The following is a 27,933-nucleotide window of genomic DNA, read 5'->3' as shown; positions in this document are numbered from 1 at the left end:
AGAAAAATTATTATACATAATAAAGGAATGCTAAAAGCACCCTTTCAGTCCAACTTTGTGGTTTGGTTTGGTTTGGTTTATAAATATTAGACTTTCTGGTTACTGCAGGTGTCAGAAAGGAAAGTCCTCCATACCATGGAACATGCTACTGTTAAAATATGAGGTAAAACAATAAAGCAGAAGACAAGATTTCTTTTTTAAACTTCCAGGTGGAAGGTACATTAATAACAACAGAAGCTTGCCCCAGTCTTAAATTAAAAAAAAAAACAAAATTGGAGGGGCACCTGGGTGGCTCGGTTAATAAGTGTCTGACTTTGGCTTGTGTCATGATCTCACGGTTCATGAGTTCAGGCCCCACATCGAGCTCGTTGCTGTCCTCACAGAACCTGCTGTAGATCCTCTCTTTCTCTCTCTCTCTCCCTTCTCTCTCCCCCTCTCTCTCCCTACCCCTACCCTGCTCACACTCTCCCTCTCTCTCTCAAAAATAAATGAACATTAAAAAATCGAAATTTGAAAGACTCAAACACGAAAAAATTGCTGGTAGTTATCAGGATTCAGGGAACATTTTTCCCTCTTAACATAAATTCTCAAAACTTTCTGTAATTGACATTGGTTTTTTTTTTGATAGAAAGGTGTGCATATATACAAATTAGTGAATATATGTTTGCATAGACCATATATGAATATGTCATGTAAAAGCAGTATATAGTATATATGTAACAAATATAATGTGTGATGTAATAGAATATAATACACAGTAAACTGTAAAATTAAACCCAAAGGACAAGTCTGTGTCTGGAGCATTAGAGTTATTCAGGTCTTCTTCTTTATCATATTCTCCTTTATATTTATGTGCAAATGGTGCCCAACAAACGAAAATTAGCCAGTTTGCGACTTTAGTCCAGTGGGCTTTAGGATCTGTTTTTTAATGTTGATTTGAGAGAGAGAACACGTACGCACACGCGCACACACATGTGGGGAGGTGAGGGGGAAAGAGAAAGAGAATCCCAAGGAGACTCCAGACTGTCAGCGTGGAGCCTGATGCGGGGGCTCAGTCTCAGGAACCATAAGATCGTGACCTGAGTTGAGATCAAGAGTCACATGCTGAACCGACTTACCCCCCAGGTGCCCCTGGTCCAGTGGACTTTAGAAGAAAGCTGTATGGGTGTGGATTACATGCTATATTAATCCTGATGGATGAGATATTTCTGTACGGAGAGCTCTGGTTGACTTCCCCACTGCTGGCCGAGCCAGGGACTGGCTTTTAGTTGTGGTGGTAACAGGTCTTTTAGCTTCATGGTAGATAGACCAGGTGGCAACTGGGTTCTTCCTTCTCATCCTTTCTTTCCCTCACCGCTTTAATAACTGTCGGTGGTTTTCCTGGGCCACAGAATGTCTCTGTCAGGGCCAGGGGGCAAGTTCGCAGGCATCTCCAACGCCAACGCAATTGTCAGTACAATCTATCTGCATGTCAGTAGGACTGTGGTCCTGTGCCTGAAAGGGCAGAGAGAGTCTCTCATGCAATCTCCAGATCCATTTTATGAAGAGAAGAAAATGAGCTAAACCAGTGATCCTGACCCATCACTCCAGGTCATCCTCTGATCGGGCCGGGCAGCAGGGACTTCGGAAACACACTCAGCGCTCCCCGAGAGGCGTGAAGTTCTTCCCAAGCCCTGACCCAGCCAGCTGCCTGGTTTCTTTATGACCCTTGAGCTAAGGGTGACTTTTATTTATTTATTTTAACACAATGGATTTAAATGCTTACATCAATATGCGCCTATTACTCTCAAGCCTGTCTTTTGGCCTCGATTTCGCCTAAACTATTTACTCTGAGTCTTCAAGGAAGCCCTTCCTGAGTGTTTTCGTCCTCGTCCATCCAGCCCCAGCTCTTCTTTCCTGTTGGACGTACTACCGTGTTTCCCACTGGTACCCCTGTTCCTCTCTGCCCTGCCCCCGCATTTCTTTCTGCACACAGCGGCCAGGAGGCAAATCACAGCAGATTTTTCCTGGCTTATTGCCTTCCAACAGCTTGTCACTGCTCTTAAATAATATCCACACTCCCTACCCCGCTCCTAGAGCCTGCAGCCCCTGCCGGCCCGCACTCTCCCGCTCCCCCCACACATTCACTGGGTTCCAGCCACCCAGCCTTTCTGGTCTTTCTCACACTGAGCCTGAACATCCCTATTATATACGCCTCACAGAGGTATGGACTTGGTCTTGGTGACGTCATGCTCCCCAGAATGATGTCTGGCACATAATAAGCACTCGATAAATATGTATTGAACAAATGACCTTGAATCTTCAAAGCAACCCTGTGGGCAGGATTTTTTTTTTTTTAAATCATCATTTTACAGATGAATAAGAAGAAGTTCAGAAAGGAGGGGAAATCCAGTAGGCAGTAGAACCGGAATTAGAATTCAGGACTTTCTGACGTCCCACCGGATCACATTCCCTTAGTTCAAACATTATGGCTTTCTTCCGCTAAACTACCTAGGACACATCGCTGTATGTGTGGACACATGACCTTCTCCTGGAGGGAACACCTTTCTCCTGTGTGAGTTCTGTGCTCCACTCTGCTCAGAATGCCCTGATCCTGGCCGCTTTGTGTTACTGAGCGACTCAAATTAAAGTTTACCTGTAATCCTCTAAAACCAGTGTCTGGCTTTGGGCTGAAGAGCCTTGTTTTCATGCTGGAACATTCCTTCATAACTACTGCCTGGTGGAGGCCTTAAAACACTACCTGTCCATCCTCTTCCCTCCCAACTGGGAGCGATGAGGCCACCCCTTCAGAACAGGAGTCTGGCCTCCTCCTGCTTTTTTGCTGATACTCAGAACTCCTCCAGCTGCATGTTCTTGGATTATGGTTGGAGTAGGGGTAGGGGTGAGGATTTCTTACATCATTGTGCCCTTGCCGCCCTTTATTGGGTCTCCATCATCAGCCATCGTCTTTCCCAAACTGTGGTCATGTTATTGCTATCTTCACGATGTTTGCTTTATGTACGCAATAGGCTCACTTTTTTCTTTTACTTGTTGCTTTGAAACAGTTACAAAAACTTATAGGATTTCTTATATATGCTTCATATAGATTCTCTGAATGTCAGAATTTTACTGCATTTGCTTTATTATTTGCTTGTATAGAATTTCTGAACTATTTATACATGTGCGTGTGTGCGTGCATGTGTACATATGTGTAGGCATATACCTTCTGAGCTACTGAGAATACATTGTAGACGTGGGCATGTGTTTCTTAAAATTAAGGGCATTCTCACATAACCACAATGCAAATATCAAAACTAGGAATTTAATATCATTGATGTGATACTTTTACCTTATTCACATTTTGCTAATTTCACTGAAGATTTCCTTTACACAAAAAGATCATGTGTATCCGAATATGTGTGTGTGTGTGTGTGTGCACGCACGCATATTTCCTGCCTTGCGATCGGTCCAGGATAAAATATTGCATTTTATTGTCATGTCTCTTTAAGCTTCAATCTGCAACAATTCCTTGGTCTGTGTCATTCATGACCTTGAAATATTTAAGAGTCCAGGCCAGTGATTTTGTAGAATGCCCCTCAATTTGGGTTGATTCAGTCAATGCATTTTGGGCAGAACATGATATCAGGAGGCAGACAATGTCAGTTCGTCCCATTACCACCACTTAAGGTGGGGTCCCCTGGGTTTCTCCACTGTAAAATCATCCTGTACTCTTTCATTAATAAATATCCTGTGGGAGGTACTTTGTGATTCCGTAAATATCCTGTTTCTTGCCAAACCTTGATCCACTTCTGTAAGCCTGATTGTTGCATCTTGCCTGAATCGATGATTACTATGCTGATGGCCCAGTGGTGATTTTCTAATTCCTTTATTTTTTCTCCGTTTGTTAGCTCACCTTCTATCACAAGGAATTGTAAGTCCTCCCTTTCCATCCACTCTATTATTCATTCCCATGTATTATTCATATATTTATGTATTTACTTCTATCAGTATGTATTTGCGGGTTCCTGTATCATTCCCTGAGTTATGATCTGTGGCTAGCCCTATTTATTCTAATACTCAAGTCGTCCCCACTTTGGCCGGGGAGAGCCCCTTCAATCTGCACCCTCTGTCCTTTTGATATGTTTCTATATTTCTTCAGGCACATCCTTACTTTGTGACTCGATGAGCTCTTCCAAGCTCATCTTAGGCTTTTCTAGTTCCATCTCTGGAATCAGCCATTTTTCCAAGGGTTTCTGGATTCTTTGGGAGGATAATGATCATCTGGATCACAGGTCTCTCCTTGTTATGGGGATGTCATTGCCTCTCAGTGAACAGAGCTACAAAACAGAAGTATGATACGTGTGTTTATGTATGCCCACAGAAACAGACCATAAACCTATTCGTCTATATCTCATTTTCTACCTATATTTATATCTATTTATCCATCTATATTATAAATTATGATTCCACATCCATACCTCGAACTCCAGTCTAACACACAGGGTTCATGTTGATCTGGCCCCTTTCTACATTTCTTTCTCTCTTCTTTCACCATGAGAAACTGTGATCCCATTATCCACAATATATTTACTTATTTCATCAACCTTAGAATGCACAAAGAGTGGTTTCAGAATTGCTAATCCATATTACTGTGAAGAACAAACTGACTAACTACATGTCAATATTTGCGTATAGCTACTCTTGTCTTTAGTCTGAGGGATATCATCCAGATACTGTATTTAAGTTATTTGGGCTTATTCTTTGTTCCTCTTTCGGTATGGGCATGTTAGTCATTCAATATAGAGTTAGTTCATCTGTTACTGTTTGTATTCCATTTTAGGGTTTTTCTTCATTATCCCTGTTGATTTTTTTTATGTGAAACGCTAACATGCTTACAAATGTCCCTATTCTACAAAAAGATGCCCTCAGAGATATACACCTCCCCCATTCCTGACCCCTCCCCTCCAACCTTTCTGCTCTTCCTGACCCTGTTCACGTACCCCTACACATAACCAAGGTCATTGGGTTATGATTTATCCTTCCGGTATTTAGGAGAATACATGTGTACTTTCTCATTTTCTTTTCCTTCTGACACAGAAGGTGGCATATTATAGATATTCTTTCTACTTTGAGTTTTTTTCGCTTAAAAATAATCCCTGGAAATCACCGCCTCTCAGTTAGTGGAAATCATCCTCGTTATTTTTCACCGAGACATTGTACTCAGTTCTGTATGGATGAGCCAGACTTGATTGAACCATCTTGTATGTATGGACATTTAAAGTTATTTCCAATGTTTGCCGTCGCAGACCGCTGCAGTGAATAAACTTGTGTGCGTATGTTCTCTTAGTGTTGGAGTTCTATCTTCAGGGTAGATTCCTAGGACTGAACTTGCTGGGTCAAAAGCTAAAGGCGCATGTTATCTTGCTAAATATTGTCAAATTACTCTCTACAAGAGCTGTACCAATTCATATTTCCACCCCCAATTCATGAGAGTGCCTAAGACAGTTCACTTTTTAAAAACTTACAAAGACGTCTTTTAAAATTAATATGTCTGTAGCTAACATGGTTGAAAAAAAGATATCACTGTCCAGTAAAAGAAGGTAATCTGGAAAATAAGTGCCATGTCAACAAAAGGTAAAGTTGTACTATAGCCAGTGATGATTGGCCGCGTAGGTCCTGCACCTGGTTGTGTTAAAAAGAGAAATTAGCAAATGCTCAAGAAATGTTGACGATCCGCCAATATCGAAGTGACTTTCTTCGTAGCATAAGCAGAAGTTATGAAGTGGGGTTTGAAAGGGCAAGAACACTGTCTCTGTGGTCCAGGGCTCATTAGTGCTTGGTCAACATTCCAGGTCGAATTGGACTCATTCTGCCTTTTTAACATTTGGGATATGCCAGTCTGTGGACATCAGACCAAACTCCTTGGTGGGGCCTAGACGCTCCCTCCCTCTCTGCCTGACTTGCACCGCAGCCCCCTCTCTTGCACTCTACTCCCATATCTCATGAGAAGTTTCTGGTGACCGAAATCTCATCCCGGTGCCGACTGTGCACTGCCCGAGAGCTTACCTGTCCCTGGGCTTTCGTGCGCCTTATTTCTGTTAATCCTCCCCACCAGCCAACACCTTGCCAAGGCCTCACAAAGACGGAGCATTTCAGAGCAGGTTGAAATCCTGGTGGTGTTCCTGTACTTACTTTTTCCAGGACTCTTGCCCATCTCCCCACCCCGAAACGACTTCACTCTCCAGGTCAAGATCTTTTAGCTGTAAGCCCAGGAACAAGCCTGGGTTTGATGCTCTTGCTTTTTTTCCTAAAAGTACTCAGTGACTGGCTGGTGACTGGAGGGGACCATATCAAAGCGTGTCACCTGTGCCCTGGAGTCTGGCATCTCAAGCTTTATTGTGGCGGCCAGAGGAGGGGAAAAACATTTAAAAAGATTTTTTCATGAAGGGATGAAGAAGAGGAGACGTATGCCGGTCTCCTTCCGAATCAGCAACAAATAAAGGGTCCTGTTTATTTATTTTTTTAACCCGGTGCAAACTCTTATTTATCCAGACAACGCATTTGGTTTGCTTCTTTTATTTCCCCCTTGAGGCTGCTCCCAAGGCCACAGAATGAAAAGGGCTGCGAGGAGTAAGCCATCAGTAAGCCAGCCTGCCATTCAGTACCTTTTCTTATACAACAGTTATTTGTAAACTAATCAATAAACTTTTCTTATTTTGTTTGCTCCTTTAGAACTCTTAGGCAGCCGCCTGCTGAACCATGAAGAAACTTAAAATAGCGATGATCTCCCTTCCGCGCTGCCTCTTTCCCCCCATAGAACCCGCAAGCCAATCTGTGGTGTTTATACTCGAGGCCATATGAAGCTAATCTGTATGGAAATAAAGGATAGAAATATTCAGATTGAGTTTTACTAAGTGAACCTGAGGTTTTTCTGTTCAGCAAAATAGGCCAGGTAAATGCGTTTCTGATACAGAATAAATCACTTGTTTGAAGACCTATATTTCCCTTTTGCCATTTTGCTTAGAAGTGAAGAATTCATAGTCCTCTGCATAGACTGTGAAAAGCGCCAAGTCTCTCCTCCCCACCCCTCCAGGTGGTTCCCTGAGCTGAACTCATCTTTCCATTAGGGTTTGAGAGCCCCACTCTCCCAGCCTAGGGCTGCAGGTGCCAAGGCTATTCTCAAAGAGCCAAGGAAGAGAGAGGAAGGGAACTGGGCCCGAGATACATTTACAGAGCACCTTATTAGCCACATCCCAAGTCTTCACTCGGGGAATCTCTGACGTGAAAAAGGTGGTCTCTGGCCTTGTACAATAGGGTGTCGCCACACATTTAGTGTTGTGAGAGCAGAGATGAAGACACCTACAGAGGTGCCTCGGGAGGACATGGCGGGGGGGTCCTCACCAGCGAGACGTGTGTCCGGGCCAAGTTTTCTGAAGCTCTTGATGCTAGAGTAGGCCTTTGCACTTACTCATTTATTCACTCATTAATTCAACCAGTATCTGTTGAATGTAGGTGCCATTTTAGGAATATAAGCAATGGACAAGACAGGATCCCTTCTCCCATAAAGCATGTAGTCTTAGTGTATGATAAAGCATGGTTTGAGGTGTGGGAAAGAGGGGAACAGAGGAGAAGAAAGGCATTCCAGGTAGAGGGGATCGCAGGAGCAAACACGTGGAGGCTGGAAATAGCCCATTGCCTTCCGCAGCCACCCTGAGTTCATTAATGCTTCCTGGTAACCTGAGGCTGGGAGTGGGGAGAAGTAAGCAGAGGGCTATGCTGCTGACTTGCCCAGTAGGCAGGCCGACGACTTCGAATCCCCTCCCTTTTATAAAAAGAACCTCCCACGTGCTGTTTCTACATCCCAGGCAGGGAAGACAATAAATCTTAGGATTCTTGGGGTAAATTTTTCAGAGACACCTCTTTGGTTCTATATAGCCAACCTGTTCTAGTGCCTCGGGGCAGAGCTAATGGAAGCCAAGCCAGGGGCAGGTACTGATGATCTGGTCTTGGGAGAAGACCATTGGCCAAGGCCAGCCACCTGTGGCCACGTGGCTTACATACTCTGTGACAGAGCTTGCCTAATGGTCGTCTAGTACATGTAGTCCATTTACAGAGTCTGGGAAACATCTGAACGTTCTCTGGTTTGCGAATCCTGAGGAAGAACATATGACAGACACGAGTAGCCCGTACTGAATTATCGGAATTTTTTCGGAAGTGAAACCAGCTCCTCTTAACGGACAATTTTTTTCAGTTTATTTATTTATTTATTTTTGAGAGCATGGTGGGAGGAGAGGGGCGGAGACAGAATCCCAAGAAGGCTCCACGCTGGCAGTGCAGAGTCTGGCATGGGGCTCCGTCTCATGAGCTGTGAGATCGTGACCTGAACTGAAACCAAGAGTCGGACGCTTAACCAGCTGAGCCACCCAGGTGCCCCTTAACTGACACTTCTAAGTCAAACCATATGAAACTGCCAGAAGTTGACCATTTTTTCTTTGTAAAAATGGCATTTTCGTATGATTTAACTGCTACGTTTTAGGGACAGTATGGAGCTCTCGGTATTTTATTATCTCACGAAGTCTCCCCTCCCCCCCAGCTGAGGTATATATAATTAAGTTCCTCGTTCCATAGCCGAAGAAATTAAGACTCAGTAAACTGCCCCAAGCCACACAACTAGAGGAACTAGGATGCAGATTTGTGTGGTTTTGTCAAAATCTTGCTGTGACTGACCTGCAGGAGTTCTGTTCTCTCTGCCTGGGAGCCTGTGGGGCCACTGAAGGCCCTGTGGCCTGGGTGGGTCCAGCCGGGCCTTTTTACTCTGTGAATCAACCTCTGTGCTCTGAAGCCAACCTGACTGCCGCTGTCTTGGTCCCCTGCTCGGCTGGAACCACAAGGGGCTGGAGGACAAGGTGCAGACATTCCGCTGGGGACTTGGCTTCCGATGAAGGTGGAGGCCAGACAAGATTCTGGAAGTGTTTTGGAGATGACTCAGTCTCTCCAGGGGTTTTTCAGAATGACTGTCTCAGCACCTGTTTGCTCCCCTGTACCACAGACCCTGTTATGTCAAGAAGTCTCCCATGACTGAATTATTAACATCCAAGCCTGCAGGACTACCAACCCTTGCCCACATCCTGAGACTTCAGAAGGGAATGGCAGTCAGGATGGGCCAGGTCATGCTGGGGAAGACAAACACTCCACGGATCCCAGTGGCTTAACATCATCAGTTCCTCTCTGAGTCCGTCTGTCCATCTGCCCTGCCTGCACATCGGTCTGTCTCTCCTTCTCCCTCAAGCCCCATCTCTAGCAAAGTGATGTCAGGAGGGTCTGCTCATCAGAGGAACGCAAGGCCCCTGGCTGAAGGAGGCGCCCCCTCGGCATGTGCTTCTATAATCACCTCAGCTTAGGGAGAAAACAGGTCAAATTGTGCCCTGGTTTTTAAAGCTTCCGCCAAGAAGTAGCACACATCACCTCTGTTTCTATTCCCTCGGGCAAGCCGAGTCACATGGCCATAGCTGTCTCAGAAGAGGGTGGCGAAATACAACATTATCACGTGCCAGGAAGACACAGCACAGAAGTGTTTGGTGACAGCACCAAGGACTTTCACAGCTGCTCCAGGCAGCATAGAGGAGTGCGTGCTCACCCCTGGACCCCTGGACCCCTAGACGTGGCTCTGCCGAGCACGTAACCTCATGGAGGGCCGGTTCGATAGGACAAGAGGCTGATCCGAGCAAACTCTAACAACCAAAGAAGTCATTAGGATACATCTTAGTGCAGTTCTATCCCTGAGTGTTGCTATTGTGGCAAGAGGCTAGAATCCAGTGAGCCAGGGGACTTCTGTTTCCAGCATCTCTCAGTACTGCCAAAGCATCTCTTTTCCCTTGGTCTTCTGTCCCAAGTAGGCCTGGGCCCAGAGAGCAGTCCTACTTGAATAATTGATAGTAAACTTAGATATTACATCTAAAGAATGCTTCTATATGAAAGCCAATGGTAATTCTATGGGAGAACCTGTCAAAATACCACTCCAGAATCCCCTTCTGAGTTATGAAATCCAAATAAACATTTTGAAATCTTGCTTTGGATAGGTGTCAGTTGCTGGGATGAGTTGCATACTATAAACTGATGACATTTAATGTTCATGTCAAATCAATTAAATATGCTTATAGTTTACATGTCTTCATGTAATGGGTGATGTTGATGGGTTCTTAGAAATTCTGATGTGTCTGATGCGAATAAAGAGAGTTTATAAGCAATATATTTTTTAAAAAATTTTTAATGTTTATTACTGAGAGACAGAGAGGGACAGAGTGCGAGCAGGGGAGGGGCAAAGAGAGAGAGAGAGAAACACAGAATCTGAAGCAGGTTCCAGGCTCTGAGCTGTCCACACAGAGCCTGATGTGGGGCTCGAACTCAGGAACAGCGAGATCATGACCTGAGCCGAAGTCGGATGCTTAACCAACTGAGCCAACCAGGTGCCCCAGTTTATAGGCAATGTTAGGAGAAAAGAAGAAGAGAAAGCTATTTAGTATGTAACTATTTAGACATTAAATAGTTCCACCTCTCCATTTTCTTAAACTCCATCTGGATCTGGAGGAGATACAGGTAGTGGGTAAGGAATTTAAGTGAAATTCATATGCCAACACAAGCTTATGTCTTCCTTGCTTCCTTTCTTATTTAAGCCAAATGATCATGTCTGATATGAATGCAGGAAGTGAAAGTTCTGAGAACATTTCACAATTATTATTTCTGCCAATAATATCAATCATTTATCCAACTAATGTTTATTTAGTGTCTACAATGTGCTGTGCACCGAACAGTGAATGAGATGGAGAAGGCCCTTGATCTGTTGGAAATTACATTTTAGTGGAGACACGGACAGTGAGTGAGGAATAAAATACATGTATAATGGAATTTTGGGTAATAAGACTCTTCTAAAGAAAAAGCAAAGAGTGAGGATGATGAATGACAGGTTGTTTGAGGGAAAGTAGTCAGAGATGCTTCTCTGAAGAGGTAATATTTGGGTTGAGAAATGAACAAAGTGAGTGGGTGAGTCATTGAAAGGTTTGTGGGGAGAGAGTTGCAGGCAGAGGGAACCATGAAAACAAGGATTCTGATGTGGGAATGAATCTGGTGTGTCTGTAAGAACTCAGGCCAACCAACACGGTGGAGCTGAGTGAGTGAGGCAGAGTATGGGAGGTGAGTGCAGAGAGGCAGGTAGCGGTAAGAGCATGACTGCCAAGGTGCAGAATCTGGATTATAGTCCATATGTGATATAAAAATCACTGGAGTTTTATGAAAAGAGCAATGACATGATCCAATTTTTGTGTGTCTGGAACAAGCTCGCTCTGGCTGCTATGTGGGGAGAACTAAGTAAGGATGCAAGACTGGAAACAGGGAGAGCAGGTAGAATATTTCACAAGTCCAACTTAGAAACCACGGTGGCTATCCAGCTGGTCAGGAGAGTCAAATTCTGATATATCCTAACGATAGAGCCAACAGGACTTGCTGATGGATCGGATGGAAAGATGATGGAAAGAAAGAAAACAAGGACAGCCTCTTAGTTTCTGGATTGACTGAGTACAAGGTGGTGCCTTTTCCTGAAAGGGGAAGGAAGGAACTCAAGGAGTGAAATCACAAACTTCTATTCTGTATTTCTAATGTTTGACATGCTTATTAGGCATCCAAGTGGACATAGCAAGTGTGCAGATGAATCTATGAGTCTGGCATTCCAGGGAGACATCAGAGCTAGATATATCAAGGTATGAATTTGGAAGTCATCAGCAAAGAGATCATATTTAAAGCCAGGAGTCCAAGTGAGGCCACCTTGAGAATGAGTTGTAGATATGGAAGAGAAGAGGGTGAAGTCCATAATCCTTGGGTGAACCAACACTGAAGACTGGGAAAAGACAAAAGTTGGATTAGCCAGTGATGGGGGAGGAAAGCCAGGGAGGTGTGGTGACTGGGGAAAGCTAAGGCAATGGAGGGTTTCAAGAGGAGTGACCCGGGTCAACTATGGTGAATGACACTGAGACTCAAAGACATTGCCGTCTAAGACATGGGATTTGGACTGAAGGAGATGAAGACCACCAAGGAATTTAACAAGAGACTTCTTAGTGGAATCATAGGGGAGGCAGCTTTGAAGTATTCTGAAAGGGTAGATAAGAAATATAACGAGATACCAGAAAGAGTTGCAAGGTCTTTATTTGTAGATGCTCCATGTTTGGGCATGTCCAAATGCCGATGGGAGTAATTGATTGGTTGCTGATTTGGGGGTTGGAGGAGCACCTTTAAGAGAAAATTCCCAAAGATGAGATGGAAGAGGGTGGGTTCAGAAAGCAGTAGAGACATTTGATCAGCCTAAACGGGAATAGAGAAGGCCGAGTCTCCATGCAGAGATGCAGGTGGAAAAGAAAACACACTCTTCTGAATGCTCCTATTTTCTCAGTAAAATAAGAATCAGGCTCATCTATTGACAGTGAGTGTTGGCTGCTGCCTGAAGAGTGAGAAGGTGTGACTAGTTACCTGGATAAGTGGGAGGAGGCGCTGAAGGCCCACTTAAGATATGTGGCCAGAAATCTCACATGAGGCCAGTAAGCATGGTCGTGAGTTTTTCTCTTGCCACATTCTGCTCAGGTCCAGGCATGGAGCAAGAAGAGAGGTGAGTTTAAGCGGGGATGAGATTTACCACAGCATAGACAGGGGGGATCGGGAGCCGAGGTCAGGGGGTTGTTGTAGGGGTGGACCATGGAATCCAAACTGGAGAAAGGTAGGTGACAGCGTGGGAAGCCAAGCCTAGAGTCTCTGATGGGTGTGAACACTGTTGAAGTGTGTAGATTAGAAGTGATCTTGTTTGTGGTCAGAAAGTCTGATGTTTTAAACCTACCTATAGGAAGTGGTGCAGCTAATAACATACAGACTTAAAGTATATCTTTGAAAAGGTTGGTGGTATGTGCTGGAGAAAAATCACCATAAAGTCACCATCCAGAGGGAAGAAAATGTAATGAGAAAAAGACTAACGTTACTTTTAGACTGTGGCTACTGAAAACTGGGTGAGAATGAATTCCTAAATTGAATAAGTTACATGGACTAATGAATCATGCCCAAATCAATTTCGAGATCTACTAATACAATTTGTTATTAATATTGTAGTGTTAACATTTGATATAAATGGCATGTTTTATCAAGGAGAAGAGACTTAACGTTAATCTTTGTAATAATCTCACGGTGTATGTCTCACGTTGACCATTTTTTCTTGAATGTAAGAGAAGCAACATTTAGAACAGAGTGGGAAATACTATGGATTCCATAGGCTCTCTTGGCAATAATGTAAACTACAGTGGGTGACCTTGGACAGATGTGCCATTATTAATTGTGGTGATTCTGAGTCTTTGTGATATACTGTACTTCCCATGTGATTTGAGGGGGCTTGTGAACAGCTGGACACCCGCAGAGGTGCATGTTAGTCACGTGAATGGCATCCAGTGTGTTCTTATGGGAAAATAGGAGAGAGGATGTGCACTACAGCTCTTGGCAGACCGCGTGGCAGCTTGTTACAGAAAGCGTCCCAGTGAATGGCACTCCCTGCAAGGTGACTGCTCTCCTCCTTCTATCGGAAGTGGAGTTTGTTTCCCCATGCTTTGATGTGAGATGACCTTGTGGCCTGTCTTGAGTACTGAAATGTGGTAGAAGGAATGTGGTGTGACTTCTGAGTCTAGGCCTCAAGAGGCCTTGTAGCTTCTTCTCACTTTTCTGGGACACAGCTGCCTCCAGACAGAGGTCAAGGCTAGCCTTATGGAGGTTGAGATCGATAGCAGCAGGAGGCCCTACAGGCAGATATGCGAATGAGGCCATCTTGGTTCATCCAGCTGCCATGTGAGTGGCCCTAATTAAGATCGGCAGAAGAACCACCCTGCTGAGCTCATCCCAAATTGCTAACCCATGGAAACGTGAGCTAATGAGGGATGTAGTTTTATACCACTAAGTTTTGGCGTTATTTGTTACACAGCAGATGGCTGATGCAACCAGTAAGAGTTACTAACGATAAGGACAGGGAGGGCAAGAAGTAACATTTATTGAGTACCTACGTTGTGTTGAGCAACTCCTGAGAACATTGTCTCGATTTTGCCTTACGACACCTCTCTGAGAGTGCACCATTTTCCTCCCAGTGAGAAAACCGGAAGTCACCGAAGCTCAGTAGCTGGTCCAAAGTTGCGTATCTAATGAGTGATAGAGCTCGGATTAAAACACACCCAAATCCCCCTCTTTAAATACATTAGTTTCACAATTTTAACTTACTTACAAGACATCTCCATAAACCTGACATATCTTTATGCCGTCTGAAATATTGTTTATTTAGTATTTTCTTCAAATTGGATTCCTTGAATAAGTTACCAGACAAATAAAAATATTTAAAACAGAAACATTTTGTTACTAGGACGAATAACCATGGCTGATATTTATTGAATGCTTTTCCCAGGTGGGCTCTCTTCTGGTTGCTTTGCATGAATGAACTGATTTAATCCTCACAGCAATTCAATCAGGTTAGGGCTATTGTCATCATCATGCCCATTGGAAAGAGGAGAAAGGTAGGGAGGGGAGATTAAATAGTTGCTCGATATCATGGGAGAAGTAAGTGATAGAGGCATGGTTTGTGCTACCAGCATCCAGTGGGTAGAGACCAGGGATGCCACAAAACATCCTACAGTTCACAGCCTCCCACCTCCAGCACATCTGTCTATAGTGCCAAGGTTAAGAAACCCTGTCTCTGCCTTTCTAAATGGTAAACAGAAACAAGCATTACTTGCCATAAATAGAAACTCAGAACAAAAAGGAACAATAGTTGAAGAATCTCTAGAAGCTGTTCCTTGCCAATATTGAGTCTTGGGAGCTCTCTTTTTGTTGAAAAAGAGGTTAACAAAATGTTGGAGAAATAGTAAAGGCTAGCACCCTATAGAGACTCTCTGCTTGGTGTAATCATTGCAAGAGACGTATAGTTGGCATTAAATCTCCTTGTGTGATTCTAAGTCATTTATACCAGGTCTGTGTCCCTACCCAGTCATCCCACGGTCCCCTGAAGGAGGGCTCATCCTTTGGGGAAATGTGGCTCTGTATACCAGCTGGGCAATCTGTATCCCACAGGCCAAGCCCTGCCCATCACCTTCTTTGTTAATCAATTTCGGGGGAACCTAGCTGTACCCATTTTTTAACAAATCGTATATGGCTGATTTTGCACTGCAGAGACAGAGTTGCTATGTGGCAGCTGAGACGATTTGGCCTGTAAAACCTAAAATATTTACTGTCTGTCTCTTTACAGAAAAAAAGCTTTGCTGACCCCTGCCCAGAACTATGCTTGGTACCTAGTAGGCACTTGGCCTACTGTGTGCTGATATTTGCTGGATGAATAAAGCCCTGGGAGATCCTACTCCTCCCTACATAATTGTTTGTTTGTTTGTTTGTTTGTTTGTTTTTGCATTTCCATTTTGCTCAGTATGAAATGACAGCTCCATTCTTAAAACAAACACTTGTCCACCGAGTAGTTGATCACTGTAAGCTGCTCCATGTTAGGGCTCAGAGATATAAATGGGTCTCCCTGGGAGGGGATCGTGATGGATCACCATGTTCTCAGGAGTCTGAGCTATTCCCTTTCTCCTATAGCTGTTGGCATTCACTGCACTCTCTCAGCTCCAGAGCTAAGGGATATATAATAGACACGGGAAGACCTATAAAAGTAACATCTGAAACTGCTGCAGAGCTGAGTATTGATTTATTCATTACTATAAATTTTTTGTCATTACTATGCAATTGCTCTATCTCAGGAAGAATTGATAGATGTGGTTGGAAGCTGCAACCCACTGTGCAAAACTTTTTCCCCCTCCTATAATTTCCTGTAACTCTCCTAAAGAATCATTATTCCTTATTACATGGCGCTGGCATGCCACCTATTTAGATAAATGCGTGAACAAGTGTGCAGTAAATATTCATAGTGGCCCATGTGTCAACGGTATATGTCACTAATTAGATAATTTAGTAGTTCAAATAAATAAATAAGAAAATAGCAGCACACCCAGGAAAACAGTGAAATAAAACACAGGCTCCTTGTAGGAATCTGGGCAAATAGGACAGCTTTTCAGGTTAGAGGATTGTCTTGTATGTTGGAGGCCAATCCAAAGGTCACAATGGTGTTTAATGCTATTGCTCACACGTGTGGAAGAACACAAGCGCCATGAGTACATATGTCTACTTGGGTCTTCTTAGCAAACTGCATACTTGTTACATAAGCAAGACCACTCTGGATGGGTCTCAGGCGATTTGGTGGCCTTTTGCCTCTTCTATTTGGTTTCTTGGGTCTGCTATTTATAACCTGCTGATACCAAGAAAACTGGGCTCAGAGCCCGACGGTGACGGGTTCAAGTTCTGAGTCTGATATGGAGTGGGTAAGTTACTCATTCCACTTGGGCCTCGGTGTTCTTATCTGCAGAATGGAAGTGGTTATAGTTTGGGGGATAATGACAACGATGGTGATGTTGACATGCAAATGAGGCAAGAGACAGGGAAGCCCTTCGCAGAGTCAGGTGTTCCTAACAGGTATTAAAAGAGTTAAAAAAAATTTTTTTTAATGAGTGGTCTCAAGAAAAGTGAAATAGAGCAACTATTTAGAAAATCAATGTACTGGGAGCTCCAATTTTGGGTGCCTCCTTTGTGTCAGGCATCGAGCGTATAGATATTTCTATAGGGTACTGACTAGAATCCAGCTGGGTCAAGTAAAGGATGGTTTTCCTGTATTTTACAGATGGGGAAACTGAAGATTAGAGACGCTCAATGTAACCTGCCCAAGACCACAGATGTGGTAAGTGATGCCAGATGGAAATCTACCTTTCTCTGGCTTTATCTCCCATATCCACTGTGTGGCTGCTGACATGCTGTTGCCTCCAGGTTTAATTGAAAGGGCTTACTTACTTTGTTTTTTAGAAATAAAAGGCAAGATTTCACTCTGGGTTGTCCAGACAGCTTGTCTATATTGACCAAACTCATGGTGATCTTCCTCAACTGAGCAAGTCAGAGTTCTGTTTACATAAATGTAGTTATCCCATACAGTCAGTTTGATTAAGGGTCTCTATGGTGGCCTCGTAAAGTGGTGTTAAGCAAAAATAATTGGATCTACTGAATCCTGAGATCTGGCTGATTAGCTCCTAATGCGTGAATCTGGCCTTCGCCCTTTCCAGTGGTGTGTTAGAATATTGAGGGAGTTGGATTCACTTTGTCAAGCAGCTAAAACCAAGTCCCTTTAGACATGCCTAAACTAGTCATGGCCTCGTCTGGGCATATCCATTTCTCAAATGCAGGTAGGATGAATCCCGCACGTTGTCATTAAGCAGTCATATAAAAAGTAAACTTATTCATACCACCCTGAGAGCCAGCCACATTATCTGATCAGGGCACCACCTTTTTGGTTTGGGTTTATCTAGTCATAACTGAGGGCACTCATTAATTTATTCAGCAAATATTTAATTTGCACTTCTGTACAAGGATGAATTGCATTCATGTGATTGTACCAATTCAGGGAGCCCTCATTAAGAGCCAGTGCTACAGTTGTTGAACAATACAAATGTAGATGGATAGATGTATAAATATATGGATGTGTAGATATGTGAATAAATGAATGAATTGATGGATGGGTGGATAGATACATGGAAGTGTCTTAATCATCTTGGCACCTTTTTAAGCTTCCTTCTGACCCTCAGGAAGGCTCAGAATTATTTCTCAGTATCTCTGTGAGTAATGGTGGTACCCAAATGAATCTCTGCAGATTCCATATTCACATGCACCATTGCAAATTTTCTTCCTTTTTAACTACGGTTCTGGTATTTTGTCTCTTCACTGGTTTTTGTCTCTTAGCCAGTCAGTCCTTCCCACCTACCATTTTGGTTGCACTCTCTGCATGGACCTGAATCTGGGTTCATCTCTACTTCTCTCTTTGAACCTCCCTGGGAGCCTCCCAGTAACGATGTCAGTGCCCACAGGGGTGGAATTCTACAGGGTGGATAAATGGATAGATGCTGATCGATGGGAGATTGTAGGTGGATGGGGGAATGGGTAACCGTACTGTTCACATTTATTCCTCCCACATCAGCACCGGTGCCTGGCTCATGATAGGTGATTACAGACTTAGGGAATAGGTAGTTAGGTGGTTGAATAAGTGGGTGATTGGGTGACTGAGTGAAGAAACGGTGAGCGATTGAGTGGGTGATAAAAGGATGGATGCATCTATGCACAAATGAGTGGATAAATTACTGTATTGGTTATTGGGTAAGTGGGTGGATGCATTGAGGAATTGATAAGTAGTTGAAAGATTAAAAGGGACTATATGGGTGGATACTTGCATCAATAAATGAATGGATGGGTGGGTGGAAGGATGAATAGATGAATGGATGAATGGATATATGAATATATAATTGCCTGGGCAAAACTTGAAGGATCTAGGAGTGCATGGACGATTGCGTGCATAAAAGAATGGATGGTGGGATGAATGTTTGGATTATAGCCCTAAAGCCCTGTTGGGCACTAAGAGAGGACAGGCTGATACCTAAACTCTGCACTGATTATGGCCAAAGTAAACAATCCTCTTGGTTTAGAGGAATGATGCTGCTGGCTTTGAGAAGATTAAGGGCATGGCACACAAGGGCATGGAAAGTCTGACTGGCTGGTCAGGAGAGTGATAATGACTCGTGGTTTCCAAGCACTGTTTATAAAATAACCAAAGAAGCAATGAGTGTGTTTCTTGGGTTCCTTGAGGCCACAGTGAGGAGGGTTGTAACCTCAGCAGGACAGCTTCATGTGAAAGGCTAGCCAGCACAGAATGCATGATTGCCTGGAGGTTACAGACCCACTGTTGACCAGATGGCCTTGCTATTTTCTGCTTTTCATCTTCTTTCCTTTCCTTTCCTTTCCTTTCCTTTCCTTTCCTTTCCTTTCCTTTCCTTTCCTTTCCTTTCCTTTCCTTTCCCTCTTTCCTTCCTTCCCCCCGTCCTCCCTCCATTCTTTCCTTCCTTCCTTCCTTCCTTCCTTCCTTCCTTCCTTCCTTCCTCCCTTCCTCCCTTCCTCCCTTCCTCCCTTCCTCCCTTCCTCCCTTCCTCCCTTCCTCCCTTCCTTCCTTCCTCTTTATTTGTTACTCACTACCCTGGCCCAGGCAGGGGTGATTTGGGGCCAGAAAACAGAATCTTCTGGGAACTCACCCATGCTTTGCCTTCAAATTTGGAGCTTCACCTAGGAAACCAGTTTAGACCTCTAGGTGAGCTGGCTAGATGATTTCCCTGCTCAGGATCATTTACCTCATATGTGTTCTGTTTGACTAAGGGGATCTGTGGTAGAGAATGGCACAAACATGAGTCCAAACAGATTTATTTTGTGGTGACCTTGGAAAGTTTCCTATGCTTTGAAACTCAATTTTATCTGCTAAAGATAATTGGGGAGAGGGTATAAAATTAAAAAGACTTGTTTCATATGGTTACGGTAAGAATTAAAAGAAATAATGTGAGGAAGTCACTACCGGATTGGCCCCTCTAGGTGTCTTATACAAGTTAGTGGTTCTTCTCTGTTTTGTTAATTCCTTAATCTCTCTTCTGTAGTCAGAGTACATCAGCCCATATGAGACCTGGGTGTGCTTTAGATGTCAAGTGGGCCCATTCATTTGGTCTGTTGAAGACTTGAGGAAAACACTGGCATTTCCTCCAAAACATATATATAGAACTGCCACATGATCCATCACTTCAACTCCCACGTGCATATCCAAAAGAACGGAAAACAGGGACCCAAACAGATACTTTCACGCCAATGTTTCATAGCAATACTATCCCAGATACCAAAAAGGTGGAAACGACTCAAATGTCCATCAACATATAAATGGATAAACAAAATGTGATGTATCCATACAATGGGATATTATTCAACCTTAAAAAGAAATTAAATTCTGATACCTGTTACAGTATAGATAAACCTTGAAAATATTATCCTAAGTGAAATGAGCCAGACACTGAAGGACAATTAATGTGTGACCCATTCATATGAGACAAATTCACAGAGCCAGAAAGTAGGTCAGAGGGGGTGAGGGGGGTAGGAAACTCCAGGCTGATGAGTAAGTTTTGGAAACTTGAGTGGATGTACTCAATGCCACTGAATTGTATATTTAATTATGAGACATAATTAAAATGGCACAGTTTGTTGTGTATATTTTGAATTAAAAAAAATGGTGCCCCCCAAAAACGTCCTCAAAAAAAGGAGAAAAAAAAAAAAGATTTGTGTCTGTGCTCTACAAAGGTGTGCCTCCATTTGTGCGGTCAGACAGCCAGGATCAGCTAATTAGTCTCAGCAGATGGTTAAGCTCTCCTACCGCAGGATGGTTTCCCAGGATGGGAGGCAGGGATGACCAAAACTAGTTCCACTTTTTCTCATGTTACTGCAGGCATCTCATCATTCATTCCGTTGGCTTCGACGAGATAGCTATTGTTAGCTGCCATTGTTTTTTGACTGGGTGATGGTACTCAAGGTCTAAATTTCTGGAGGTGAAGGTGTGATTGGCCTAAGCACCTAGAAGAAGAAGGGGTTGGACTCTGGACAGGCAAGAGTGACAGCGGTCAGGAGGAGGGTGATGTTCTCACCCCTCCTGTTCTCACCCCTTCCTCCATCAGTGCCCAGAACGTTGAAAACCATTTTACCCCATAACCCCTACGGTTCCCAGATATTTAGATCAGGGAGGCCACGGAACGAAGTAAGACTTTTCTGGCCCCGACAGAGAATGGCATACGTGGAAAACCCAAGTTCTGCTGGAATCCTGTTACAATATATGAAGAGCCAGAGACTCAATTATGGGTACTCTGAGGACAAAATTTCAGACTTTGCTCTGGCTTTTGTCAGCTTAAGACTCTTAAGGTAGTTTACACAAAGATTTGTATGTCTGAATTTTTCCCTGGCAGGTTCTCATTATAACCTAGATAACACAAATCCCGAATATTTGTGGTTAGCAACAATCAGGAATTTTCAAGTTGTCTGACATTTTCTAGCCATGTAGATCACCACCTAGGATCAATATTCGGCTCTGAGACAAAAGGAGACATAGAAATGGTGGGAAAGGTTTTCATGGTTTGTGCGGTGTCTGAGTTTAAGCTCCTTCTCTAACACCTTAACCTCCCCCTCCCCTTTCTTCCTCTGTCTCTCTTTCATCTACACATGCTCGCACACACCCCATACCTTTTGCCCTACAAAGGGTTCTTTGAGAGCTATGCAAAGGAAAATGCAGATGTCTAACCACCAAACAGAGGCATCACCAGCCAGCGCTGCAGAAGGGGAAGGGGGAAGAGACGTTTAAAAGTGAGGTTTTTGCGTTCTCTTTCCTTTGCACTCTCCTGGCCAGAGGTTATACCCTTTGCTTCTAGGGCAAACTGGTTTCAGATCTCCCAGAGTTGAGCAGAACGACTGTTACCACGTCTGTAAACAGAAGACTGTTTACATAAAAAATATAGATTTCCTTTAAGCACTTTGCTTAAGCCTTTAGTACGTTGCATTTACATTATTATTGTTTATGTTCCCAGAAGTCGGCAGGAGGATGGCCTTGTTGCAGTTTATGTGGTTTCGTGATTCACACTTGCTGAGGCAGCTATCACACAGGGCGGGGATGGGAAGGCGGGGAGAGTCAGGGAAGCGCAGAGAAGATTAGAGCAAGCTCACTTGTGGGATCTATAGCCTTCACGTAATGGTAGGGCCAAGGGCCCGGGGATTTCTGAGTCAGTCTCTCAAATTCCCAGACATGTTTATCAGTCTTGAATTTCAAAATTGGCCCACCCAGAATAAAGCCGTGTTGCACCTGATGTTTCACTGTGGCCGTGTTTCTCGGGGGATTCTCCTGAGATCCAAGCTCTTTCCCCAGCTTCAGCTTGACAGTGTACTCAGCACCCCCATCCCCTGGGTCCTGAGAGTGCCACAGGGTGATCCGCCTTGCCCGCCTGTGCCTGCGGTTGGCTGGGGGCTGAGCTCCTTCTCTGTGCCCGCGATGCCCATTCAGATGTGCTTCCAGGCTGCTGGGCTCTGGTGGAGAAGGGCAGTCTGACCCCCCTGCTGGAAGTGTCAGGGTTTAAACCTTGGTAGGTCATCACCACATGCCGTCTCCTATGGTGTGTCCGGCCCAGAGCCACGTTAACTGGTTCCGAGCCAGGGTGGGGCAAAATCAGGAGAACGTGTTCTCTTTTATGAGGCATTGAAGCAGAATGCATAAAAATCTGTGTTTTGGACACATGCAAATCTGTGTGTGCGTGTGTGCGTGTGTGTGTGTGCATGCGCACACACACACATTTGATTCTTTGTTGTTTGTTTTGTTTTTGAGACCTAGCTCTGCTTCTTGTTAGCTCCATGGCTTTGGGCAAATTTCTTAACCTCTTTGTGCCTTAGTTTACTCAATCTGTAATTGGGAGATGCTCTCCTCATAGGCTTCTGGGAGGATTAGGTGAGATAATGCATGGAAAGCACTTGGCATAGTACCTGATAAATAAGTTCTTAATGTCTGGTAGTAAGACATAAAAACTATTTTTAATATATAAAGGCAGTAAGAAGGAAAACAGGCTTCTAATGTGGAAGGAAGGTAAACCAGGAGGAGTTTTGTGGGCTGTGTTTTAGAAGCTCGGGAGGCATCTTTGAGTGCATACTGTTTATGGCTTTGGTGTGGGATGCTGGGGATGTTAAAGGAGCCTCAGGTTGCCGACTCTCCTTGGAGTAGCTCAGAACCAGAAGGATCCCAGGATCTTACTCTTATCCCATAGGGTCTCTGCCCACTTAGGGACTCTTCATCCTCTGGAAGGTCACAGAACCATCTTTTAACCAATTCTTCTGGGGCTCCACATGTCCTGGACCGTTGATATTTTAACTTCTAAACTTTCTTTGATAAAAAGTCTAGCTAGATATGGCCACCAGACATGAATTAGTATTTGGGGACAATATCTGTTATCAAGTATGCTAACTTTGACAACTGGATGCCCTCTTTTTTTTTTTTCCTGAAGCCAACACATTCATTCCATTGTTGTTTTATTATTTTATTCAACAAATATTTATTGATTACCTACTAGGTGCCAGGCTCTATGCTAAATGTTGGGGGTGTTATGGTGAGCAAAACACACAGAGAATTATCATTGAGCATAGAAGGGGGCAATTATAAGTAACCATAAAAATAAATACAAACTATAAATTATTATTAGTGCTATGAAGGTAAAATACAAATTCTGAGAATATACAGGAAGGTGCCTGAGCATCTGGGGTGAGGGTTGTAGGAAGGTTCCTCTATGGGAATAATGTTTGAGTTGAAAGATAAGAAGGAATTAACAAGGCGAAATGGACTGGAGGTAGACAGAGCAGAGTCACAGGGTGTTGTGATTATCTCCTGCTGTGCAACAGATCACCCCCAAACGTGGTGAAATTTAATAACACTTCATGATCACCTCTCCTAGTTCTGTGGTTGACTGGGCTCAACTGGGTGACTTCTGCTGATAGGCACAATCAGCTGTTGGCTGAGACTCTGCAAGACTGGACATCCAAGATGGCTCCCTCATGTAAGTGACAGTTGATGTTGGCAGTGGGCTAGGAGCTCAGCTGGGTCAGTTGAACGGTGCATCTGCCTGTGGCCTCTCTGTGGAGCACGACAGTGAGATCTGAGCAGGTGCCCCCCATGAATGTGCTCCAGCAGGCCCAAGTGGAACCTGCAGGGTTTCTAATGACCTGGCCTCAACAATCCCAGCATGTCACTTCTGTCCCATTCGAATTGCCAAGGGAATTGCCAAAGCCAGCTCGGATTCAAGAACAAGGGAGAAATGATTCCACTTCTCGGCGGTGAGAAGGTGCAGACGTGTGGGGAGTGAAGAACTCCCTAGCAGTCATCTTAGGAGCAAGTTACTCCATGTGGCTTTTGCTCTTGCTACTCAGTCTGGAATGATCCTCGTTGAAATAGTCACACAGTCTGCACCATTTATAGCTCAGTGCAAAATATCTCCTTAATTCCAAATATCTTCCTCAAAGAGGGTTTCATTGACCTTTGTGTTCAGTTACTTTCTCTCCCATGACTGTGTTTGATTATTTTCATAGTACTCATCACTCTCAGATTATCTCTGGATTGGATTATTTGCTTCAGCCTTCCCACAATTACCCCTACCTTCACATACCCATAAAACATAAGCTTCGTGAGGTCACAGTCTTGGTCACCATTGTATCCCCTAGACAAGTGCCTGACATGTAGTGAGTGCTGAAAAAAATACTTATTGAGTGAAAGAAGAGGATGCTAAGTGAAAGAAATGGCACATGCAAAGATCCTGAGGCCGGCGATGAGCATGATGGTCTGAGGAAATGAACAAAGCCAGACATGCACCTGCATGTGGTGTCTCTGTGGAGCCACATGTGTTGGAACATGGGAGTATAAGGGTAGCTGCATGCCTGGGGGCCTAGGAGGAGCATCTTGCCTGGCCTCAACCAGACTGATTCAGACCTGACCATGGCCACCATTTCTCAAGTGCAAAAAGTATGCTTGCTTTCTGTTCTCCAAACACTCTAGTTTGAAAGTATCTAATGTGTGCCCAGAATGACTGATTCCATGGATAAATGAAACACACTGAATTTGGACTCCTTACTCTTATGTCTCACTCTTTCTAAAAATAACTAAAATAACAACAACAACAAAAAGACTCACAAACAACGAAGTAATGACAACAGGAAATTTGCCCAGGGCTCTCCAGTCTAATACTGGTAGATGCTGGGTTCAAATATAGGTCTGCTTAACCTCAGAGCCTGCAGAGTTTTGGGTAATGGTCTAAGTTGGAAGGAGAAAGAAATCAGGGAATGCAAATGTCTAAACCAAACCCCAGAATGATATATTTTCCCTGTGGCATTGAATCAACTTGCTGAGCCCCATGATAACTGGCTGGCTCTGATTATAAGGCAAGGATCTGATTCCTGCCTCAATTATGACTGAATAACCACTAGTTAGGAATCATGAAAGGGCCCAAATGAGTGCAGTGGAGATGAGGAAAGGTCCGTGGGTTGCCAGAGATGGATACAAAGGCATTCAGAGGTGGGGACACTTCAGTCAAGCCCAAACCAAAGCCACCGGAACATCATGTTCTTGACCAGAGCAAGGGGAGGGGGCTGTGGTTGGGGAGATTGTTGACATCCATTGGCTGACAGCCATCATTATTAACTGGGTGCTCACTCTTGGTGACGGGAAGTGTGTGCAGAAATCAGATCCAGGGACTGCCAGCCGGTTCTCACCTTATACCCGTCGGCACCAGGGGGTCTCTGCCCTAAACCCATGTGAACTGTGATCGTTTCAATACTTTCCTGTGTTTGAATGGACTTCTCAGTTAATATCTCAGTTTATGTTTTGAGCCATTTTCTCTCTTTATTTTTTCTCTGTATGGGGAAACCTCAACTACATTTTTTTTTTAAGAGAAGGCTATAAAAGCTTTCCTTAAGTCACACCGTCTATAGTGGTAAGCACTTAGATTTTTGTCTGGGAAGTAGAATTTCTTTTCCGTGTTTGCTCATGTTCTTTGGGAAATCCAGTGAGAAAGAAAGAAAGAAAAGAAAAAAGAAAAGGAAAGGAAGAAAGAGGAAGGAAGGAAGAATAGAGAAAGAAAGGGACAGAGGAAGAGAGAGAGATAAAGAGAGGGAGGGAGGGGGAGACACAGAGAGAGAGGGAGAGAGAGAGAGAGAAAAAGGAAAGAAGAAAGGAAAAAATAAAAGAACATTCCGAAGAAAAAAAACTTTCAAAGGAGACCTGGAAATAGAGAAATTAAGATGCCCAGCAGATATTTCAGCAAAGCTTGAACAATATGTCATTTCTCAGAAGGGATACTCAATAAAGGGCTCTACTGAAAAGTTTGCCTTGGACTTGGAGATCCAGTGATTTGTGCTACTCATTTTTTACGTGGTATGTGTGTGCTAAAGCCAAGATTAGCTTCCCAGGAGAAATTCTCAGTAGGTTTGGAAGTGGAGAAATGTGATGGCTGGAAGAGGAGAATCAGTCAGCCGGTACAGGCCATCATTGAAAGTGATGTTCTAGGCCTCCATTGTTTACCTCGATGCCTGCCGGGAAAACCATGACCTCGGCGGACCCCCCCCCCCCACCTGCTAAACAATTCCCAGAGCCTTCAGTGCCTATCCTTGCTCTCCTTAGATCACTCCCTGGCTCATTCCTGCTTCTCTCTTTGGCACAAAACCTCACTATATGGATGGTGAGTGGATCAACTGGAAATGGACTGAGGAGGTAGGGGGAATGTCCCCGCCCATGGGACCAATGTGCCAACAGCTGATGAAGCTCCAGGGGCTACTCTAGTCTCAATGGAGATATTATCGACCCCAAGCGTGGGATCGGAATTGAGGGATCTCATTTCCCCTCACTTGTTCAAAGTCAACAATGGGCAAGGTGCTGTGATATTATGCCCTTTTATTTGAAGAGAAAATTGGGACCCAGAGCTGTTAAGTTGTTTGATGTTACATGTGTCTTAGGTTGGAAATGTGGTTCGAATGGAGGCCTCTCTGATTTCAGGCAGTCACGTAAAATTGACCACGGAGAAGGTCCAGTTAGAGGGAAGGGATACCTTTATTCATTCCTTCCTCCATTCACTCTGTACTTCTCTATGGACTGCCTGTGGAGCTCACCAGCAGACTGTCAGGCCCCAGAGCTGCAGAAATCACGGCCACGATCTCTACCCCCATGGAGCCCATGATCCACCCGAGTCTTGCTACTCACAGTGTGGTCCATGGAGCAGTGTCCCTGGGTGCTTGTTAGAAATCTGAAGTGTCACGCTCCACCTCAGAATTCCTCAGTTCATCTCAAGCTGGTCTCTAGGCCATTTGTATGCACATTAAAATTTGAGAAGATGCATAAAGCATGAGAGCAAGGCAAATAGAAAAGAAAGTGGAAATCGGGAGCTGGCAATCCAGGCAGTGGGTGAGCTGTGTGCAAAAATGAGCAGATAAGCTGAGCACCTTGAAGACAAGTGAATGATAAATCAGCAGGAGAGGAAGAAAGGGTAGAGAAATACTTGAAGCTGGGCCCGGCTGCTTGGGTGTGAGTGTACCCCTGCCTCCTACAGGCTGTGAGATCTCACCCAGCCCCAGTATCTTCTTCCGTAAAAGGGGAATCGTACTGGAATCTGTTTCACAAGGTTATAGCAAAGATGAAGAGTCAACATACGTAAATTGTGCGGTCGAGTACGCGGCACAGACCAAGTCCTAAACACACTGGCTATTGTCTTTGTCATTATTATTCCCATGATGTAGCTTCTCCGGGGACTTCCGAGCACACTGGTTAGGGCACATTTTCTCCCGGAGGAATGCACAGTTGGGGTAAAAGATGGAATAAATGTGTGTGCCTGGGCAAATGAGACTGAAAGCAAACACCCAACACTTTCTAAAAACACTTTCTAAATTGTCTTTAAAAAGGATCTTAAGGGGCGCCTGGGTGGCGCAGTCGGTTAAGCGTCCGACTTCAGCCAGGTCACGATCTCGCGGTCCGGGAGTTCGAGCCCCGCGTCAGGCTCTGGGCTGATGGCTCGGAGCCTGGAGCCTGTTTCCGATTCTGTGTCTCCCTCTCTCTCTGTCCCTCCCCCGTTCATGCTCTGTCTCTCTCTGTCCCAAAAATAAATAAAAGACGTTGAAAAAAAAATTAAAAAAAATAAATAAATAAAAAGGATCTTAAGTATCACCTCCTCCTAAAATCACCCACTTACATTTTTATTAGCTAGAACAGCATTGCATCTAATTATGTAATTAATCATAGAAAATATCAGTAATGACAATATCCAATGCTTATTGAACATCTATTACCTGAAGGTACTGTATGAAACCTACAAGCATCATCTTAATTTAATTATCTCAAATACTCAGAGGTTTTGAGTAATTTTAACCACCCCCCTTTCCACAAATGGGGAA

At 44.0% G+C, this 27,933-nt stretch overlaps 1 long non-coding RNA gene across 1 annotated transcript in view; it reads left to right on the top strand.

The window, feature by feature from the left end:
* LOC122494497 overlaps positions 1–27,933 on the top strand; it is a 595,470-nt gene that overhangs the window by 266,634 nt on the left and 300,903 nt on the right. Inside the window, exon 4 of the long non-coding RNA XR_006300179.1 lies at positions 16,763–16,819. This is a non-coding gene — a long non-coding RNA (uncharacterized LOC122494497). The remainder of the gene's footprint in view (positions 1–16,762; positions 16,820–27,933) is intronic.

Source organism: Prionailurus bengalensis, chromosome E2, assembly GCF_016509475.1.
Source record: "Prionailurus bengalensis isolate Pbe53 chromosome E2, Fcat_Pben_1.1_paternal_pri, whole genome shotgun sequence".
Taxonomy (NCBI): Eukaryota; Metazoa; Chordata; class Mammalia; order Carnivora; family Felidae; genus Prionailurus; species Prionailurus bengalensis.
Note: the sequence above shows the minus strand (reverse complement) of the source record. Positions and strands in the feature narration are given on the sequence as shown.